Genomic DNA, 8,128 nt, shown 5'->3' with positions numbered 1-8,128 from the left:
GGATGCTGCATGGCTTTTACAGCATTCAACTTGAACTCATCCTCATTGACTCTTAGGGTTACTTCCCCTTTTTGTACATCAATGAGAGTTCGTCCAGTTGCTAGGAAAGGTCTTCCTAGAATGAGAGTTGCACTCTTGTGCTCCTCCATTTCCAGCACTACAAAGTCAGTTGGAAAGGCAAATGGCCCAACCTTGACAATCATGTCCTCAATTATGCCTGATGGATATTTAATGGAGCCATCAGCAAGTTGGAGGCATATCCGGGTTGGTTTGACTTCTTCAGTCAACCCAAGCTTTCTGATAGTGGATGCAGGTATTAGATTGATACTTGCTCCCAGATCACACAGGGCTATCTTGGTGCAAGCACCTTCTAATGTGCATGGTATCATAAAGCTTCCTGGATCTTGAAGCTTTTCTGGTAAGCTTTTCAGAATGACTGCACTGCATTCTTCAGTGAGAAACACTTTTTCAGTTTCTCTCCAATCCTTCTTATGGCTTAAGATCTCTTTCATGAACTTAGCATAAGAAGGTATTTGCTCAAGTGCCTCTGCAAACGAAATCTTTATTTCAAGAGTCCTCAGATAGTCTGCAAAGCGGGCAAATTGCTTATCCTGTTCCGCTTGGCGGAGTTTCTGTGGATAAAGCATCTTGGCTTTATATTCTTCAACCTTAGTTGCTGCAGGTTTATTCCTTACAGAGGTGGTTGGAGAAATCTTTTTAGAGGGGTTACTATCAGCACTCTCAGGTGTCTGGTTCCCCTTTTGCGTTTGAACGCCAGGATTGGGTGGAAAATGGGCGTTTAACGCCAACTTTTCCCCCTTTTCTGGCGTTTGAACGCCAGAACTGGGCAGGGAATGGGTGTTTAACGCCAGCTTTCCCTCTTTTTCTGGCGTTTGAACGCCAATAGTATTCCTCTCTGGGCTCTTACTGTCCTTAGAGGGATTTTGGATAGTGGTTTGGCTATCCTCTGTTAATTGTTCCTTTACTGACTTTTTGCTACTTTGAGCAGTGTCATTCAGTGTCTTCCCACTCCTCAGTTGAACTGCTTGGCATTCTTCTGTTATTTGTTTAGATAGCTGCTGTTTTGCCTGATTCAACTGTGATTCCATGTTCTTGTTAGCAATTTTAGTCTCTTGGAGCATCTCTTTAAATTCTGCTAATTGTTTTGTCATCAGGTGTAATTGTTGAGTAAGCTCAACCATCTGTTCTTGAGGACTAGGATCAGTGGCTAATGCCATAACTTCTTCTTTTGTAGAGGACTCATGGCTAGAGTACAAATATTGATTTCTAGCAACAGTATCTATGAGCTCTTGAGCCTCTTCAATAGTCTTCCTCATATGTATAGATCCACCAGCTGAGTGGTCTAGAGACATCTGAGCTTTTTCTGTAAGCCCATAGTAAAAGATGTCCAACTGTACCCACTCTGAAAACATTTCAGAGGGGCATTTTCTCAGCATACCCCTATACCTCTCCCAGGCATTATAAAGGGATTCATTATCCTCTTGTTTAAAGCCTTGGATGTCCAGCCTTAGCTGTGTCATCCTTTTTAGAGGGTAAAAGTGATTCAGGAATTTGTCTGATAATTGTTTCCATGTCTTTATGCTTGCTGTAGGTTGGTTATTCAACCACTTCTTAGCTTGATCTTTTACAGCAAATGGAAACAGTAATAATCTGTAGACATCCTGATCCACCTCTTTATCACGTACTGTGTCAGCAATTTGTAAGAACTGTGCCAGAAACTCAGTAGGTTCTTCCTGTGGAAGACCGAAATACTGGCAATTTTGCTGCACCATGATAATGAGTTGAGGGTTTAGCTCAAAGCTGCTTGCTTTGATGGGAGGTATACAGATGCTACTCCCATATGCAGCTGTAATGGGGTTGGCATATGACCCCAGAGTCCTTTTGGACTGGTCATTCCCATTTATGTCCATATTTGGGAAAAGGGAATTGATGTGAATAGTAATCAAGATATATATGTATATATATTTTTTTTGAAAAGAGGAAAGATGAAAACAACAAAGAGACACCAAACTTAAAATTTTTCAGAAAATCAAACATGAATTTTCGAAATTTTAAAGAGAAACACAAAGAAGACACCAAACTTAGAATTTTAAAAGATCAAAAAGGGACTAAGGACTTGCAAATTCGAAAATTAAAAGAAAAATAGAAGCATGCAATTGACACCAAACTTAAAATATGAAATTATACTTAAATAAAAGACTCTAAACCAACAAAAACAAAACGGTCCTAATCTAAGCAACAAGATAAGCCGTCAATTGTCCAAACTCAAACAATCCCCGGCAACGGCGCCAAAAACTTGGTGCACGAAATTGCAATCACACTTTGCAATCCCGCACAACTAACCAGCAAGTGCACTGGGTCGTCCAAGTAATACCTTACGTGAGTAAGGGTCGATCCCACGGAGATTGTCGGCTTGAAGCAAGCTATGGTTACCTTGTAACTCTTAGCCAGGATATCAAAGATTATCAGAATTGATTGTAAAAAAAACAAAAGAACATAAAACAGGTACTTGAATTGCAGTGATGGAGAATAGGTTGAGGTTTTGGAGATGCTCTGTCTTTTGAACCTCTGCTTTCCTACTGTCTTCTTCTTCAAACACACAAGGCTCCTTCCATGGCAAGCTGTATGTAGGGTTTCACCATTGTCAATGGCTACCTCCCATCCTCTCAGTGGAAATGTTCAACGCACCCTGTCACGGCACGGCTATCCAGCTATCGGTTCTCGATCATGTCGGAATAGAATCCAGTGATTCTTTTGCGTCTGTCACTAACGCCCCACAATCGCGAGTTTGAAGCTCGTCACAGTCATTCAATCATTGAATCCTACTCAGAATACCACAGACAAGGTTTAGACCTTCCGGATTCTCTTGAATGCCGCCATCAATTCTAGCTTATACCACGAAGATTCTGATTAAGGAATCCAAGAGATATCTACTCAATCTAAGATAGAACGGAGGTGGTTGTCAGGCACGCATTCATAGTTGAGAATATGATGAGTGTCACGGATCATCACATTCATCCGGGTTAAGAACAAGTGATATCTTAGAACGGAAGCAAGCATGATTGAATAAGAAACAGTAGTAATTGCATTAATCCATCAAGACACAGCAGAGCTCCTCACCCCCAACCATGGGGTTTAGAGACTCATGCTGTAGAAGATACAATGAGAAACGTGTAAAGTGTCATGAGGTACAGATACAATGTCAAAAGATCCTATTAATAGTGAACTAGTGATCTAGGGTTTACAGAAATGAGTAAATGACAGAAAAATCCACTTCCGGGCCCACTTGGTGTGTGCTTGGGCTGAGCATTGAAGCATTTTCGTGTAGAGACTCTTCCTGGAGTTAAACGCCAGCTTTTATGCCAGTTTGGACGTATAACTCCAATTTTTATGCCAGTTCCAGCGTTAAACGCTGGGAATTCTGAAGCTGATTTGCAACGCCGGTTTGGGCCATCAAATCTCGGGCAAAGTATGGACTATTATACATTTCTGGAAAGCCCAGGATGTCTACTTTCCAACGCCGTTGAGAGCGCGCCAATTGAGCTTCTGTAGCTCCAGAAAATCCACTTCGAGTGCAGGGAGGTCAGAATCCAACAGCATCTGCAGTCCTTTTAGCCTCTGAATCAGATTTTTGTTCAGATCCCTCAATTTCAGACAGAAAATACCTGAAATCACAGAAAACACACAAACTCATAGTAAAGTCCAGAAAAGTGAATTTTAATTAAAAACTAATAAAAATATACTAAAAACTAACTAAATCATCCTAAAAACATACTAAAAACAATGCCAAAAAGCGTATAAATTATCCGCTCATCACTTATCAATCAGAAATATGATAATATCTATTAGTCACCATGTGCTACTCATTGTCTTAATCTTATTTTGAAAGATATAAGCAGCATGGCGCATATTTCTAACCTTGCAACATGTGCTTCAAAGATCACAGTATTTGTGTACAATCATATGATTTTCTTATCTTAGTTTAGAAAAAGGCCTAATTGGAGAGAAATTGTATGTCCTGGTGCAACCCATTTTGCAACCGTGTTTATCACATTGAAGAGCATCTTTGAGCATAAAACAGATTCGCAAGCATTCATTGTAGATTCATTCTTTACTGGTCACAAATTAGGAATGAGTGCTACTGGTAGAGTTGTGAGAGCTATTATTTTGGATAGCAAATTTTGAGATGATTGCTTTACTGCATATAAACTTGTAGGCCCTCTGATTAAATTGCTGAGACTTGTTGATGCTGATAACAAACCATCTTTGGGATATGTTTATGAAGGAATGCTAAGGGCAGAAGATGCAATTAAAAATATGTTTAAGCAAAACAAGACTGCATATCAGCCGTACAAAGATATTATCAACTCAAAATGGGACAAGCATTTGAAGAAAGATCTTCATGCGACAGCTTACTTCCTGAATCCTGCATTCTTTTTTAATGAAAATTATAAAGAAGCACCTGATGTTATGCGAGATTTGCTTGATCTTGTTACCTTGTATTGAAAGTGTAACAATTTGGATTCAGTTGAGGCAATAAAAGAAATATATTTATATAGAGATCGGAAGGAAAGCTTTGATAGACGAGAAGCTATTCTAGCTATATCCAAACTTAAGCCTGGTAAGAATATTTGAATATTTGTTTAAGTAATAGTAACTTGTTTTATGCTTTTATGTTCTTAATTGATAACTTCTAATATGTTATGGTTTTATAATTGGTAGATGAATGGTGGAGGTTATTCGGTAGTTCTGCTCCATGTTTACAAAAAATAGCTGTTCGCATTCTTAGTCAATCATCTGCTTCTTCTGGGTGTGAAAGAAATTGGAGTCTTTTTTACTAGATTCATACAAAAAGAAGAAATAGATTGGAACATGATAGACTGAATGATATTGTTTATGTTACTTATAATTTGCGTCTTAAATTCAGGTAATATATGTTTCATGCAATATTATATTATTTCATATGTAATCTTCATCATAACAAATTTGTAAATTATTAATTATTCATATATTGTATTTAACTTTTTAGGAAGGAAAAAAAAGAAAGCAAAAGATACAATATAATCCAATTGATTATGAAAGCATCAATTTAGTTGATTTTGGGTGACGGAAGAGGTTGTAGACAAAGAGTCTGATCTTCTTAGTAATTTCGATGACTTATTGCGTGAGTATTATAGTTTATTTTCTAATGATTTATTAGAATGTTTTTAGTTTATAATATAATATAATATGTGTATTTTATTAGGTGATATTGATGCTGATTTATATCAAAGTAGCGGTGGTAATAGTGGTCTTTATGCTGCATCTCTTGATTCTTCTGCTCAAGAGGGTGGAAATGAAGGTGAAGATGATCCCACCGAAGCAAATTTGCAACAAGTTCTTGCGGATTTTGATGATTAATAAATCATGATGTTGGGATTTAATATTTAGATATATTTTTTTACTATTTAACTTTTGAGTTTGTATTTTGATAAGATCATATGAATTTGGTTGATGATATTTTATATAATGTTTTAAATTTCGAAGATATTTTAAGATATATATTAGACTATAATTATATTTTAGAATGTTTATTTATAATTTATTTATTATTCTATTCTAAAATAGTTTTTTCAGTTGAACCACCGGTTAGACCGGTTGGACTAGTGAACCAGTGAACTAGTGACTAGAGCAGTTTGATGACCGGTCCAATTCTCAGAACCTTGGTTTAAATAATGTGTAGTTGTTATCTTATCTTGTTGGCCAAGATAGGATAAAGGAGGTATTTGAATTTGGATGTTAGACCAGAAATTCCTACGTCGGTTTGCGATTACTTGGCCTGGGGCCGTGGTGGTGACCTAAGCCCGGGTAACCAAGTTCGGCGAAAGGACCTGAATACCGGATTTAGAATAATCACCAATGCAAATATCATCAACATTAATATTATTTTAATTTATTTCTTATTCAATGCTATTTTTTTTAAATATTTTCGTACTACAAATACTTTTTTTTCTATGATATCTTTTTCAGCAATAGACTCTAATTTCTCTACTTAATCATCATTGATAAAGAAATTTTTAAAAAATAAACTTATTAATAATTTACGAGAGTTTACAATCTTCACAAATTACAAATAAAACTTCTATAAAACTAATTTTTATTATTATTTAACCAATTTTTTGAAAAAAATTAAAAAAAATGGAGAAGAACCAGGTTGAATTTTACTATAAATAATATAATGCAATGTAATGTAATACATACCAGCATCGTTCCTCCTTTACACTGAGCAGCACCAAGAGCTCTACGAGTTCATCCAACTCCTTAGAGGAGTGCCCACCATTTCCAACAGCCTTCGCGGCTTCCTCCCTCAACCACTTTGCCTTCCTCCTCCGTGGGTTTTCCGGCCCCATCGTGCCTGCAATGGCCCGGCCCAACTCATCCGGATCGGGTGTCAAACTGGCCCCCTCGCACACCGTCACGCCCACCCCCATGTCTTTCACCAATAGCCTGGCGTTCACGAACTGGTCAGCCTCCATGGGCCACCCAAGAATCATGACTCCCTCCGTCACAGCCTCCAGCACCGAGTTCCACCCACAGTGGCTCAAGAACCCGCCCACGGCCCGGTGGCCCAAAATCACCACCTGCGGAGCCCAGGTCCTCACCACAAGACCACGACCCGAAACCCGTTCAGCAAACCCATCTGGTACGGGTCCGCACCCTTCCTTCACGACCCAAACGAATGGGATCATCGATCTTTCCAATCCTAAAGCAAGCCCTTCCATTTGTTGCTTTGATAACACTTTCTGACTCCCAAAGCAAACATACAAAACTGCACCCTCCTCCCACTTATTCAACCACCTCAGCAAAGTGTCATGTCCTTTTTCGTTCAGGCTCTGGTCGGCCCGATTGAAACCCAACGGGCCGACAGCAAGGACCCTTCCGGGTTTTAAGCCAGCTCGAAGGTGGTTCAAATATGGTTCTTCCAAGGCCTGGAACGTGTTGAACACCGATGCCCAGCTTGTGGGATTCGCAAATGCGAATCCCTCTTTGACCAGCTCGGCGTCCGGGTCAGAATCCTTGTATCGGAGGAAAATGGAAGGAAGATGCTCCCGCGGAAACGATGGTGTTCCGGGGAGGCCAGGGAACTCAAACTCTGTGGTTTGTGGCGGAAGGGGAAGGAGGTTCCGCCAGCAGTGGTGGGAGACGGCGGTGAGGAAGGCGCCGGAGGAGAAGAATGCAATTCTCTTGATACCCATTTTGTCAGCGATTTGTTGAGTCCATCCAAGGAAGAAATCAGAGATGAGAGCCAAAGGGGGGTTGGTTTGGGATCTAAACCACTGGATGATTGGGGTTTGGAGTTTAGAGAGGGCGTTGATGAAAGGGTAGTTTCCAGTGTTACCAACCTCACTGACGTTTTCTGCACCCGCGGGGAGGTTGGGGTGAGAAGGGAAAGGGAGCGAAAGGTTGAGAGATTGTTTGGTGTGATTATTATGGTGATGGTGAGACCGTATAGTGCTAGTTTGTGGGTGAGGTCTAGGAGCGGGAGCATGTGGCCTTGAGCAGGGTATGGGAACACCAGGATGTGAGGCTTGGACATGGTAGCGTCGTGTGAAGACCTAACTTAAGAGCGGTGATGCCAATGATTTTTCTTTTGACAGGGTGATGCCAATGTTGGCTTCTTAAAAACAGTTTCAAATGTATTTTTTACATTCTTTCATCATTTAATGCTATTACTTGTATGATTTCACTATCATTTATTAATGTGTGATGCACTCGAATATTGAATATTATAATGTTTATAATTTAATGTATAATTTTTATTTAATTTATGAGCAATGCTAGAGGTCAGCAACTTTTGTGATTAGTAGCCATCAAATAGTCATCAATGGTGATTTAATGGTGTGAGATTGATATGAGATTTCATCCAATGACTCACCTTTCTCTGCTGGTTACATGCTGGCTAAAATCCAATAAAATTGCTGGTCTCCTAGACTTTTCCTTAATTTATTTGTTATGAATTTATGATAAATTTTAAATATTTAATAATTATTTATTTTTATATTTTTAGAATTAACTATTAATTTTAAATTTTTTAATAAATTAAATAAATATTTTTAGATATTATAGC

General features: G+C 38.9%; 1 pseudogene; it reads right to left on the bottom strand.

Moving 5' to 3' along the window:
• Positions 1 to 3,072: 3,072 nt before the first annotated feature.
• LOC130979805 (UDP-glycosyltransferase 89A2-like) lies at positions 3,073 to 7,703 on the bottom strand (annotated as a pseudogene).
• Between the last annotated feature and the right edge of the window lie 425 nt (positions 7,704 to 8,128).

The sequence above is a fragment of the Arachis stenosperma genome, chromosome 5 (assembly GCF_014773155.1).
Source record: "Arachis stenosperma cultivar V10309 chromosome 5, arast.V10309.gnm1.PFL2, whole genome shotgun sequence".
Lineage (NCBI taxonomy): Eukaryota > Viridiplantae > Streptophyta > Magnoliopsida > Fabales > Fabaceae > Arachis > Arachis stenosperma.
The sequence above is the reverse complement of the archived record's forward strand: the minus strand, read 5'-3'. Positions and strand labels throughout refer to the sequence as shown.